The sequence below is a fragment of the Hibiscus syriacus genome, unplaced genomic scaffold (assembly GCF_006381635.1).
Source record: "Hibiscus syriacus cultivar Baekdansim isolate YM2019G1 unplaced genomic scaffold, ASM638163v2 tig00112350_pilon, whole genome shotgun sequence".
Classification (NCBI taxonomy): Eukaryota; Viridiplantae; Streptophyta; class Magnoliopsida; order Malvales; family Malvaceae; genus Hibiscus; species Hibiscus syriacus.
Window position 1 is genome coordinate 294,416 of NW_024063311.1, and position 14,797 is coordinate 309,212.

Consider the following 14,797-nt stretch of genomic DNA (forward strand, 5'->3'; position numbering starts at 1 on the left):
ATTTAATACGAAAATAAAAAATTTAATAAGTTTTATTAATCCAACATAATTAGAAGATTATTTGAATAACGACTTAAAATGATTAAATATCATCTCAATTCAAGATGATTTTACCTAAATAATCGACTACTACTTCAATGCTTTACAATTATCGGTTGAAAAGGGGGCCTTCGTATGGATGTACGCCACAGTTATTGAGGATTATAGGCCTGAGAGTGTTGGTTGAAAACGAAATACAAGCCATCGTGAGTATTTGATATGATCAATGGTAGTGACCCATGCTCGAAACCATGAAATATCTCGCAATGTTTAATATCACATTGTATAGAATGGAAGGCATTGAGACCGACACGCCGAATGAAATAATCGAATAACTTGCACGTCTCATACGTTTCGATTGGAGATAAGCCTCCTTTACTATATATGACATCAAGTACCGCCAGCGGACAGCCCAAGTCCCATCCTCCACGGTCAAAGATTTCCACCAGACGCCATCTTTTAGCTAGGCTCGAGGGACCGTCATTTCAGATTTGTGGACCACCATGAATACTTCATGTAACTACAATGTCCACTTGTTGAGCTTTCAACAGTATCGCTTTCGAACTCGATCACAGCATGTTTGAGTCGGACTCGACACCAAAACAAACATTTTCTCCGCAGTTTCATGTTCATTTGTAGTATTTGATGCATTTGCTTCACTTCCAAGCTATTGAGGAATAATAAATGAAACCATCGGTAGAGCTCATGAAATTGTAACATATCATCGATTCTTTCTGAGGAGTTTGTATAAAATATTAATATAAAAATGTCAATAATTGGACAAATCCATATGGCAATAGAATGCCGTGGCCCAACTATGGATAAAATTGTTTTGGGCCAATAAGAAAAGCCCAAAAGGCTCATGAAAAAATCCCTAATAATCTATTGAGACTTTCATTTTGATCCATTTAAGATTGGTTTTCATATTATTTCTTTCTTTTCGATCCCTCGCTCTCAATCTCTTCTTTCTTTTTAGCTGCGGCTGCCTCTTCTTGCTCATTGAATAATTTTCGAGCATTGATTTCTGCAGTCATCAAAACCCTAATTCCTCTTTCACCATGAACTGTTCAAGTAAGCTCTCTAATCATTTATTTTCCTATTTTATTTTCTTTAGCGTTGTATTAATATAAAATGTCAATAATTGGATAAATCCATATGGCAATAAGAATGCCGTGGCCCAACTATGGATAAAAATTGTTTTGGGCCAATAAGAAAGCCCAAAAGGCTCATGAAAAATCCCTAATAATCTATTGAGACTTTCATTTTGATCCATTTAAGATTTGGTTTTCATATTATTTCTTTCTTTTCGATCCCTCGCTCTCAATCTCTTCTTTCTTTTTAGCTGCGGCTGCCTCCTTCTTGCTCATTGAATAATTTTCGAGCATTGATTTCTGCAGTCATCAAAACCCTAATTCCTCTTTCACCATGAACTGTTTCAAGTAAGCTCTCTAATCATTTATTTCCTATTTTATTTTCTTAGCGTTGTTGGATTTCCATTTCTGTTTTTTTTTTCTGGGAGATTTCCGTTGTTTCCTGCAGTCTCGGGCGAGGTGCCGGAGGAGCCCGTCGTCTCCATAAAGTCCGGCTTGCTTTACGAGAAACGCTTAATCGAGCGACACATTTCGGTTCGTCTTGCCTACTTTTACCCCTTCCTTAGAAAAAAATGTTCCTAGGCTTCTTATTGTACTTCTTAGAAAATTGTATTTTTTAAAAGGGAACTATTTTTTGTTAAGTGGTTTTTGGTTCTCAAGTTTTATTTTATTTGTACTTTAAGCTAATTTTGAATGAATCAGATGCTCTTTTGATATAATGTATTGCTGTTTTATTTAGGATTATGGGAAGTGTCCAGTTACAGGGGAGGAACTTACTATGGACGACGTGTCCCAGTCAAACCGGCAAGTGATTTTATGTCGGTGGTTCCTTACATGCTTTGTTGCATCTTATGACCTGATTTGTTGTTTTCATGGTGTCTGGTGCAGATTGTGAAGCCCAGATCTTAACAGCAGCTAGCATTCCTGGGATGCTTGGAATGTTTCAGAATGTATGTTTTCTCGGTACTTTCACACTTGTATAATATCTGAATTAGTTCAAAATATTTGCATACTTCAAGTTTAGAAAGTATGCTTTCTTTTGTTATCCATGTGATTGCTTGGCGGGGAGAGGTTTTAATTGTACTCTGTAATTCTTTGCAATTCTGTCGTTGATTTTCACACAAGGTATTTACATTGTTTTAGCTGGAAATGAATGCTTTCCTAAATATATTTTTTCCGTTTCCGTGGAATTGTTATCAGTGGAATTTTTTACTTAGCGGTAAAATTTCTTCATGTTACATTGAATTTTCTTTAGTTGTTTGCTTCTGATGCTGCATACTTCCCTCATGCAGGAATGGATGCTTTAAGCTATCCAATTTGCATTGGAGCAGCAGCTTCATACAGCCAGGCAAGAGCTAAGTCATGCACTCTACCAGGTAACAACAATTTGAATATGTCTATTTCTTTTTTGACATTCTTTTAATCTTTTACTTCTTCCTCTTTTTGTGTGTTATATTACTGCATCGGAAAGAGCATAAAGTTTTATATGTTTGTTGCCTTGAATCTACAGTTCTACACTGAAGCAGAAATTGCTGGTTTTATTTTGAGCTCTTTTAAAACTGTATTTTACAATCTTGCTGGTGGTTATCTTTCTTTTAACATTCCCGGAGTGGTTGAGTAATTTAGCTAAATGTATGTCTGTGGACCTTTTTAGTTGGAGTCTTTGTTTTAGAAATGTTTATCCTCAACTGTAAAGTAAATCGATTGTAGATCACTTGTCAAGATCCTTGTGGTTATCAAATTTGATTATTAAAAGTATATTGAGTTTTAATTTACCCTTTTACTTTTGGTGGTTTTTTTGTCTGGCTATTTTTTTATCTAATTATAATATTATTCAAATTATTATTATTTTATACAGCATGATGCTGCCTGCCGTGTGATTGCAAGACTCAAAAAGGAAAGAGACGAAGCCAGATCATTACTTGCACAGGCTGAAAGAGGGCACCCTTGCCTGCATCAGCAGCTACTGCCAATGTTTCTGCTCTCAGCAATGGAAAACGAGGTTCTTTCTCAGTATGATTTTAATTAATGTTTATTTATCTTTAAGTAATTCAGTATCTTATTTAATTTATTTTGTAATCATAGGTGCAGAGAGTGAAGATGTGGGCCCTGTGGAAAGAGAATGCGTCCTGGGTTTCTGATAGAATTATCACTGAGTTAACAGAATGTAATGCAGCTCTGTCACAACAGCGTAAAAAGCGCCAGGTATTCTTTTAACTAGCTTGTTTTTAATTAATTGCAACTATTTCTTTGTATAATACATCTTATTGTGTTTTGGTTCCCCTCTTGAAATTCTTTTCTTTATGTTTTCCTTTCAGATACCTTCAACATTGGCTCCCAATGATGCTTTGGAGAGGTATACCCAACTATTAGTCATCCTCTTCACAGACTAACAAACCTGGTATCACTTCAATTGATATCAATCTTTCAAGGTGTGGTGCTCTTTTTAGTTACCTCTTTAATGAAACTGTCACTTTGCATACACACCTCTAGACAGGAAGCAATTATACTTTGGATATTGCATGTCAAAATTAAGGAACTGAGAATGGCTTCTAGTTTAGTGCAATTATGTTATGTTAGGCTAGCGATTTTCGATATTTCATTATACCCTAATCCCGTATTGGTCCAGATTGTGGACTGAAAAATCATTCTAGGTGCCAGTCTGTTGAATGCATTTTCCCCTATTTGTTTTTGTTCAGTTGATTTATCTAATGTTATAATCACTGAATAAGCGTGTATTATTGAAGTTTGTTTATCAGATATCACTGTAAAACTTTGTCCGTTAACTTCCTTTTACTTTGGTTGTTAGGATATTGTGCCACCGGAGGGGTTGATTCAAATGCGTGCTCTTTGATAGAACATCTGGAGAGATTTTATCAACACTCAGTGGCCATTCTAAGAAGGTTTATTCGGTTTCCTTTATTTCGTCAAGGATTGCTATTGTTACATTTTCCTTTTGATATTTATTATCTGGCTATCTTTGCAGGTTACTAGTGTAAAATTTGTTGCTCCAAATGATGTAGAATTTACATGCCCTAAAGTATCGACTGATTACCAGATTGTAGTTCTGGTTCATTTGAGGTGTTTTCGACATGAGAATAAATCTACCTTTATCCTTTCAGGTGCAAGCTGTCACAGTCCATGCCACAAATAACTACTTCGTAACTGCATCACTTGACACAACGTGGTGTTTTTATGATCTTTCCTCTGGTTTATGCTTAACCCAGGTCCAAATCCTTCTATATTTCTCCCTCTGTTTGATCTGTAAGGTTTTCCATTACAGCGAACATCTTATTATTGCTTGTGAAGTAAAATGGATTTGTTTGTTTCTTAGTAATTAACAGTAACCTGTCTTTGTAATCTCTTTAATTGATTCTGAATGCTAGGTTCTGACTTCTGACAATAAGTCTACCCTGTGTTTAATTGAATCATGAAGGGCTCCAAAGTAATCTGTGAAGTTTTGATTATGTTCCATGATCATGGTGTTATACTTATACGGACTATCATTTCTTTCTTTAAATTTTGGGCATGTATTCAAATTTCCACCGAATGTCTTAGACTTTCAATGGATAGTTGTGGTTACCATTTGCTTTACTGGTACAGTTCCTGGTAAAATGATTTTCTTTTTCCTTGAGCTAAATTTTAATTCATTTATTTATGAAGAAATTCAATGATGAATCAGGTTTTATTTATGCAGGTTGAAGACCCTTCAAATTCCGTGGGTTATACATCTGCAGCTTTTCATCCTGATGGTCTCATTCTTGGAACGGGCACCACTGGAGCTACTGTTAGAATTTGGGACGTCAAGAGTCGGGTATAGAAACAGCTTTATGAGAGTCTAACATTTGTTTTTCAGATATTTCCTTTGTCTTCAATTTTCTAAAACCACTTTGTCTTTATTCTATTTTCCTGCAGGGAAATGTTGCCAACTTTGATGGACATACTGGAGCTGTAACAGCCATATCTTTCTCGGAAAATGGTTACTTCCTTGCAGTGAGCACCTAGCCAAATTATGCGCATTAGGTTGATGATTGCGAATTTCGCTATCTGATTAATGTTTTTGACTGCAGACTGCTGCACATGATGGTGTTAAGTTGTGGGATCTACGCAAATTGAAGAACTTTCGATCTTTTGAACTATATGATCAAGACACACCAACTAACTCTGGTATGTTTATCTTGATAACAGACCCTGCATGTCTATATATTAACTTGTCTTCTTTTGGCTCTTTCTTTAGAATGAACTATATACTCCTATTTTGGAATAGTACTACCATTTACTTGTCTGTGTAAACTAGTGTACTCTGTCTGTTCTCCTTGCTTTTCACCTTGGCAAATTTTGAGCTCCGCAAATTTAAAAAAAAAACCGTGCAAGCAAAATTGAATTGTTATCTCTGATCAGAGTTTGTATAATTTCTATAAAAAAAAGATCAGAGTTTATTATAATGAAAAGCTATATTTTATGGTAGCTTCAATTTGTTTACTTTCTTCTTTCAGTGGATTTCGACCATAGTGGGAGTTACCTTGCAATTGCTGGCTCAGATATACGGTAAGTGCACTTAACGTCTATATATTGGATGTGGAGACTGTGTATGCACATGACATCTCAATTGTGGGGACCTTTTAGTAATAATGTTGGATGCCCTTGAACTGAAATTCCTAAGAACTTGATTTAAACTTGCCCGAAATGTTATGTCCTCCATTTTTGTATTCAACAAACTCATCCTCACAATCAGGGTTTCAAATCGCGGTCGCGTTTTCGGTCATTTCGGGTTTAACATGATTGTGGCCGTCACAGGCGCTAGTGCGGGTGTAGCGGGTAACTCGGATGGCGGCGAAACCTCTATTTCGCGGATGCTATCACGTTTTTGGACCGTGATTTGAAACCCTGCTCACAATTATTTAAAAATAAAATAAAAAGAAATCCATGATTCTTGTTGATACTGATTGATATTTGTGCTTTCAGAGTTTACCAAGTGGGCAGCGTAAAAGCTGAATGGAATTGCATCAAAACTTTACCTGATTGTCTGGCACAGGTGTTCATCTTCTGGATGCTCCGTGGTTCAGTCTCATTAATTTTATTGCCATCTGAAGTTGAATTCTGATGTCTTCTTTTTGCAGGTAGAGCAACTTCTGTCAAATTCGGTCTAGATGCAAGGTACTTGGCAGTGGGGTCAATGGATCGCAACCTCCGGATATTTGGCCTTCCAGAAGATGACGCTTCAACAGAATCATAGAAAGATTCCTTCTGTTTTACATATATGGTAAGTTGGCTCTGAGATCTCTTGCAAATTGCGACCACCCCGTTTCATGGTTGAAGTGTAAGCGTTGGATTTCAAGGTCTGTTGCAATCTTCTAGTTTTGTCGGTCTGTTCCCGAATTTACCATTGTCGGCATCCCTCTGGCAATGTAGGCACTTCTGTATCATTTTAATGTGTTTGAAGAAGTGAAAGTCAATGTTATAGACACAATTCCAACTCCTAGACTTGAAGCATCCCTAGTGAGATTTACATCCGGTAGCCATCTTTTTATAATTTTAATTTTGTTTTCATTATGTAGCCTTAACTCGCAGTATTTATTTGTATACAACGCAGGACTGGATGTGTTATATATGGACTATCGTACTTTCATATTTGGGGATTTGTGACTATTTCTCCAAATTATGTTCCTTTGATATTATAGGACATTTCATCATTACTCGTGTTCCTAGATTTATTCAGTGGTCCAGTTTTTGCTTGGTTGGTCTAGTGGATCCAACCTTTATTGGTTCATAATGAGCCAAAAAGTTAGTAAGTTCTTTCAGTTGAGAACTGGAACTAGTATTTGATTAATTGTTTTAATTAAAATTTAGTTGTGAAAAATAAGGATGTAAAAATTCTCATTTTAAAAAAAATGTTTTTTTTCATCCTATAGACACTTTTATAGTCTCTGTTTTCTCACTTTCTTTTGTCATGGTTCTGGGGAATCTCTCTTTTCTAGGTAGGATTAAGATTGTATTTAGAATTTGTCCAAAAAAATATTAGTATTTAATAATTTTTAGAATTTTATTTTTTTTTTTTTTAAAAAAGAATTAATTTTCACATGACTAAAGGCAATAATATTTCAGAAACTCGAATCACTTTTTTTTTTGGAAGTTTATTTAATTTGAGGGTTCGATTGGATGAAAAAAAGATTTAATTGATATTTTTCGATCGAGTCATTAAGCTTAAAAATAAACAAAATGTTTTACAAACGGTACAGCCTATGGCCATATTATAAATAATAAAGTATTAAAGACAACAGACAGCTATTCAAAACCCATGTTTTTTTTTGGGGTACATCAATAGAGAGGGTTTAAATAAACGCCTGTGACGTACATCTTAAAGGGCCGAAGCAGGGATTGATGGTATATGGATATTTGCTGAACCATTCAAATTACTTGTCACTTTTCAATTGAAGTAGATCATGCATGCGTGAAACCCCATAGCTGCAAAGTTCAAATCACGTAACATACAGGGTTACAATCAGGCCCAACAGAGTTTCATGTAAATCTCGGTGTATGATTACATTAACCAGCTGAGCTAAGCTCCGAGTTCTGGTAAACAAGATTTAGACTGAAATTCTTGTAACACGGAACTGAAAAGATAACAAATAAAACGGCTATCAGTTTATACATGCAACTGTTTCGTCACCTAGGATGGAAAAAGGAGCTGCAGAGGCTAGCAAGCATTACATAACCAAAGGCAGAGCATTTTACTGGTGGGCAAGTTGCATGTATTGAAAAGAACAAGCATGCCAAGAGTTCTCGAATATCAGTTGCTTATGGCCGGCATTTCAGGGCTCGTTGGTAAGCAATGGGTACGTTTTTTGTATTACCTTTCAATTTTAAGACGATAACTGAAGTTCTTATTTTAAGCTCAATGTTGAGGAACGGCTAACCAAAGAAAATAAAGGATTACCTCAGCATTGTTTAGCTCGAAATCCCGGTCGTGTGCCAAACACAAGTTCCACTACTTCCACTCAAGCTAAGAAATTACAAACCATGAAAGAAAGACGAACACTTTTAATAAAAGTATTGGTTGGAAGAATTGTGAAAGAGAATCCCAATACCGCAACTTACAGATCTCCATCCAAGCACAAAGCAAGTTGCCACCACCACCAAGTGCTAACAAGTCATTCAAACATATATAGTAATAACGATTGGCACCTGTTTAGATTGATATGACACAAGATCAAAGCCTATAACAGCACAGAAATACATTCAACATTTAAAGGACTTAAAAGTTTGTTGGATAATGTGTAATTTCTAAGTCAGTTAATCTCCTAAACACAACTATTAATGCTTATTGTGCCCACAAGCTCTTCATTTTCTTCTAGTACACGTATTTGGACATGAGTCTGGAAATATGACCCTCAAAGGATCCACCAAATAAATGAACAAATCAGGAAAAAATTGAACATACATGTGTCGGACATATATCCGCACCCGACGCACCTGAGTCTACTGCTTATGCCATCCATCAAGTCACAATCATTCCTATGTAGTTTCAAAAATGGTCATTTTAAGACAGAGATTGAATAGTTATTTTAGTTCTTATTCTTTTTTTAGAAGTATTTTGATTCAACATTCTATTTTAAGGTAAAAGACCTCTTTTTAGATCGTTAACCATTTGATCACTACGATTTACATCCATAAAGATTTTTTTCCCCAAAAAAATGTTCAGAGCCATATGCTCTAAGAAAAGAATAAGGGTTAAATTGATCATATTGATAAATATTAGGGGCTAATTTTAATTATGCCTATAAATATTGATTAATATATGGATAAGTCAATTATTTGATGTACTTTTTTGTCCTTAACTTGGGTTTAACTCAAAGGAGAAAGTGACCAAAAGTGGAAAAAAGAGAGAGAGATTCAATACTACCTAGAAAAGAAAGAAAGAGAGATATGTATGAAATGTAAAATTAGATTTAATAATATATTTGAGTAAAGTATTCTATTGGTCACTTAACTATTTTAAAATTATCAATTTGACCTTTAAATTCATCAGATTATTATAAACTGTCACTATAATATTAATATCAATTGTAAAGGTTCAATAATTTACTGATAATATTAAGAGATTATTCGAATTGAGACCTCAAGGATATTGAAATGTAATATTATTACGATAAGTATATACAATTGTTATAATCCAAAATCTCAATCTCTTTCATACATGAACTCAGTAAGACAAAACATGAATTTTCATGGCTTCACCCTTCAAGAATCTGCAACCAGAAAACAAATTCAGCAACATGAAGCCTTAATGGAGAGTTTTGCTCATATGAATGGGACTTACCATCACGTTTCTTCATAGAATTCCTGGCAAACATCAACATAATACAACTAATCCAACTCCAACTCCTCCCCCCAAGATTATAGCCACTGTTTTCCCAGAATTTTGGCCTGCAATTTTCCCAATCAGTTGAATGAAAACCATTTGAAGAAGAACACAGCAAAATTCCACCAAATTTTATAGTTACCTGATGAAGAAGATGAAACGAAGACGACGATGATCTTTTTGGTACACCATTGGCATAATAAGCATAAGTAATGAAGCATTTATGCAGATAAATTTGACCCGAATTGGATGTGCCACATTCGATTTAGCCCTTTGGACTGCACTTCTAATACAATTGCCACAATCCGAATCACTAACACACCTTCGCATTGCCCAAAACGTAAACAGATTGGTAATTAATGGTGAAGAATCCATGGTTGGTAACAACTCCATTTTCCAGAAACGAAAACGCAGTGTCCATTTTCTGTTCAAATCCATTTCCACCACCGTTAGCGGCGGCGGCAACACCACAAGTTTTGAACAGCATTTGCATGCCTGAAATCTGTGCAAAGCCAGCAACCTCGTACAACATGTAGCAGCCATGAAGTTGGATCCTTGAACCAATGGTTCTGCTGCCACAAAGTTTGTTGGATAAACTCGGGAGCTGACTCACACAGCTGTAGCATTCGTTGCTGGTTAGGTCTCCTCTACATTGGAACAGGCCATTAATGGTGGTTTGAGCTGTCCCTGTTGTTGTCTTGTAAACTTAAGTTTCATGGACTGTGAAACCAATGTCTGAAACAAAGCCGATAGAGCCTGGGAATATAGCCCAGCTGGATCCGTGAATGCTTGCTTTGCACAACCTTTGTAGACCAGAGTTGTTATCTCTGATCCAGATTCCACCATTGGAGAAAGCTCGAGATTTGGAAACAAAACAAGGAATGAAATGAAAAGGAAGAAGAAGGGTCTGAAGAGAAACAAAAACCCATTATTTTGGGGTGGTTATTTGGATCAAATCAATGTTTTCTGTAGGAAAGATCTGTGGGTTTTAGCTGAACATTAAACGAATAACAAAGTTTGAACCTTTTGACGAACTTGGATGCGTGCAAAGGTGAGAAAGAGGATCATGGAAGATGAACTGATTAAAGAGCTTCTTTTAATTTACGTTTCAAGAGAATGAGAACAAATTTGGGGTATGTTTGAAGCAAAAGATTTGAATAGTAGAAAGTTGAAAAAGAGGTAAATACCCAACGTGGTCACTTTTATTATTCTTTTTCCATTTTGACCACCACCCCTCTTTTTGGAGACAAAATTAACACTAATATTACTTTTTTAGGTACATGATGAGTACCACTATTTAATTAAAGTGAGGTTCTAATTGATCATGATCTATTAGTTTTCGATAATCTGTCACTTTTCTAAATTAATTAGTCATATGATGTTAATGTTTAACGAAGAAACTAATAGATAATTAAAAGTTGATATGATTAAGTTAAAAAACTCATAAAGAAAATTAAAAAATTCAATTCATGTATGTATGTAGGTATGTAATTATAAAATAAATTTAATTTAAAATAAAAAATTAAAACTCGTTAACTTAATCTCATTTAAATTTACAGGTCAGACACTCCGACGTTCAACGTAACTTTATAATAACAGCAACTGCAGAGGTTACCGATGATGGAGGTTGATTTAAAGAAGACGGCCGCGAGGATTACCGAGAAGTGAAGGAATTATGCAAGAAAAAAAACAGTAACTATGATCATTTTCAACCATCATATTTATAAAATCTTAATTAATTTTGGGTTTTTTAATTATAAAATTATATACCGTGAAGGTGAGCGATGTCGATGTGGAAGGTGATCCGAGAAATGTGCTATGTGAAGCTGTTGACAAGCACCATGCAAAGATACTGGCCAGGAGAGTGATTACTGTGCTCACCATGCTCACTGTCTGTGATGATTATGAAGAAACCCAAGACCTAGCCAGGAGAAAGCTGCAGATCAAGGCCAGAGATTTTGATGTCGGACCATTGTTCTTAGTGAAGCATCCTAATGGGAATTTATAACTAGTTTGATCAAAATAATTTTCGAGCTCAGTATTTTTATGATGTAATATTATTTGATTCTTGCTATAAAATTATTGTTAATCATGTGAAATTTCATTAATAATAAATAAAAAATTATTGGAATAAATAAATTATTTAAGAATCTAAAGTTATATTAATTGCATTATTTGCTTTTAATCATGAATTTCTTAATTGATTTTTAAATTTTTTGAATACTTTAATTTTATATTTAAATTATGACCTTCTGAATTGATTTTAAACTTTTGACCATTTTAATTTCATCTTAAATAACGACTCTCATTCTAAATTGATACCTAAAGTTTTGATCTTTCAATTATATCCTCCTTGACCTAGCTTTTTATAAACATGGGATGTGATTATCATATACTGATAATTTGAGATGAAATTAAATATATTCAAAAGTGTATGACCAATCTAGAATAAGGGTCATAGTTTGGAGATGAATTTGAAATATATACAAGTTTAAGGACTAATCTAGAATGAGAGTTAGATGCAGAGATAAAACTAGAGCTTTAAAAGATTTAAGAACTAATTTAGAATAGAAGTTTAAATTTAAGGATGTGTAATGCAATTAACTCTTTTTTAAAATTATTAAGCCTCTTTTAAATAGAATGAAGGCGAGCACGTGCCCACGTGCCTCGTTTTTACCCTATATAAACTATATAATAAGTTGGGAAAAGGGTTTTATTTATTTTTAAATTGCCGATTGATTAATTATCTGTATGATTAGATTAGTTTGAAGTTAGATCACATCCCATGGATAGACAGCTTTGAGCCTTGAATCTGAGACAAATTACATGCTGGATAATTATTTAATGACTATTATGTGTCGGCTGTCACTTTATATTGGATCAGCTTTAATAAGAACTCATGATATATATTTATTTTATTTTAATTCAATTGATATTATCATTACATGTTTATAAAGATATTTATTAAAAAAGAATTAAGTAAACAATATTCATCAATTTATAGATAAAAGATCTGAATAATGTAAATATTATGTAAAAGATTAATGTGAAACATTTGTCATCAATAGTACAATTTAAAAAAATGTAAAAGATTAGATTTTTAAAATGTTAAACATTTATACATTATATCATGATGGCTTAATTGCATCACATGCCCTCAAAGCATGACTCTCATTTTAAATCGATCATTAAACTTTTAAATATTTAAATTTCATCCCTAAATCATGACTATCATTCTAAATTATTCCTCAAACTTTTGAATATTTCAATTTCATCCCTAAACTATGAACTTATTCTAAATTGGTCCCTAGATTTTTTTAACATTTCAATTTTACCCCAAAGTATACATATATTATTGCTCAAACTTTTGAATATTTCAATTTCATCCCTAAACTATGAACTTATTCTAAATTGGTCCTAGATTTTTGAACATTTCAATTTTACCCCAAAGTATACATATATACTAATCACATCCCTTGTTAATAAAATCATGAAGTCAAGTTATATTATTATGCTTGAAAAAAATTAGGTTAAACTAAGGTTGAAACTAATTACATATTTGGATTAATTTGGGGATGTAATTGGAAGATTCAAAAGTTTGGGGACTAATTTAGAAAGAGTGCTATAGTTTAGGGATGAAATTAGAATATTCAAAAGTTTAAGGACTAATTTAAAATGATAGTCGTAATTTAGAGATGAAATTAAATTATTAAAATGTTTAAGCACCAATTTAAAATGAAGGTTATAGTTCGAGGATATGACACAATTAACTCTATTAAGTTGGACATATATTTATTTATTTATTATTTGGTGTTTTGCTTCACCACCCATTGTTTCACTCCTTTGAAAACCAGGGGCGGACCTCTATGGAGCCCAGGATATCCCGGGATACGCAACCCCTCATCTAGGGGTGGACCTCCATGGTGTCCGAGGTATCCCAAGCAACCCCTCCACAAGTGTCACCCTTACCACTCCTCAAAAGTGTCACCCCTAGGACTCTTGCAACCCCTGACGAAGGCTCATGGGTCCGCCTCTGTTGAAAACTTTTTATTGTATAGAAGAAGCTGCAATTTAATAGGGTCATGTATTTTTTTTGTTCTCAAATGTACTAATATTATTAATTAATTTATACTAGTGTGAGTTGGTAGTTTCTTGTCAAATGAATTTATACCAGTATAAATTAGATGGAGAAATAATGAATAGGCTAGAAAAATAACTTGTCGGAAACAATAATGTAAGTTATCTCACAGAGATTAACACGTGTGTGTGTGTTTTAGTTAGCTGGTAATTTATTTTACATTGATTTTTTTTCATTTTACCTTAACCAAACACATAAAAAATAAATACCATTTTACCGACAAAACCAAGCAAGAGTAAAGCATATGTGGGCTTAAACCTAGGAAAACAAACTAGTGTTAGCTAAGCCTTGGTTTATACACCCAATCAAGGCTTCATTTCATGCCTTAATATGTAAATTCTAGGCAAAAGCTTCTATGTTTGATATATTATAATGTTTATATACATTACTTTATATTATTATTTGTTTGATAAAAAAGAGCTATGGCATGGTTTTGCCCAATTTAACCTCAATGATAAGCTAATAGGATTACATGTGATTCCGATCCAACGGTGACAAACACACCTCCATGTATTTTCTAGTACACAAAAACAATATTTAGAGCCCGTGACAGACAAGGGTCCGATCCATCTGTAGAACGGGGTCCACCACACATGTCATTGTACATAAATACTTCTATTCATTCTTAATTTAATTCGATTTATTATGATTAATTTTTTTAACCTTCCGATTTTAAGTATTCGTCTTGATTAATTCGAATTAATCCGCGTCGTGCACTTAGTTTTGATGGGTGAATTTCCCAACAATGATTTTCTGCATACATAAAAACTCAAACTTGAGACATACCTTAAACGATATCAAATTGCTTATCACTTTAACCACTGTTTATTATAAAAGTTTATTATAACAATAATCATTCTAATATAATTTGTTTTATTCTTAATTTCTTATACGATTCATATGTAGATAGGGCTCCACCATACATGTCATCATATATAAATACTTCTATTCATACCTAATTTAATTTGATTTATTATCAATTAATTTTAATCAAATATCATAAAAATTTATTATAGAGATAATCATTCTAATTTCATTTATTTCATTCTTAATTTCTTATACGATTTTTGTAATAAATAATAAAATTTGCAAGGGGTGTGACCCGTGATAATATATTTTTCTTTTTAATAATTTGAAGTGACTACAAGATAATATTGTTTAAAAATT

General features: G+C 33.7%; 2 pseudogenes; one reads left to right on the forward strand and one right to left on the reverse strand.

Moving 5' to 3' along the window:
- Positions 1-963: 963 nt before the first annotated feature.
- LOC120178499 lies at positions 964-6,369 on the forward strand (annotated as a pseudogene).
- A 3,081-nt stretch (positions 6,370-9,450) lies between these two features.
- Positions 9,451-10,525, reverse strand: LOC120178493 (annotated as a pseudogene).
- Between the last annotated feature and the right edge of the window lie 4,272 nt (positions 10,526-14,797).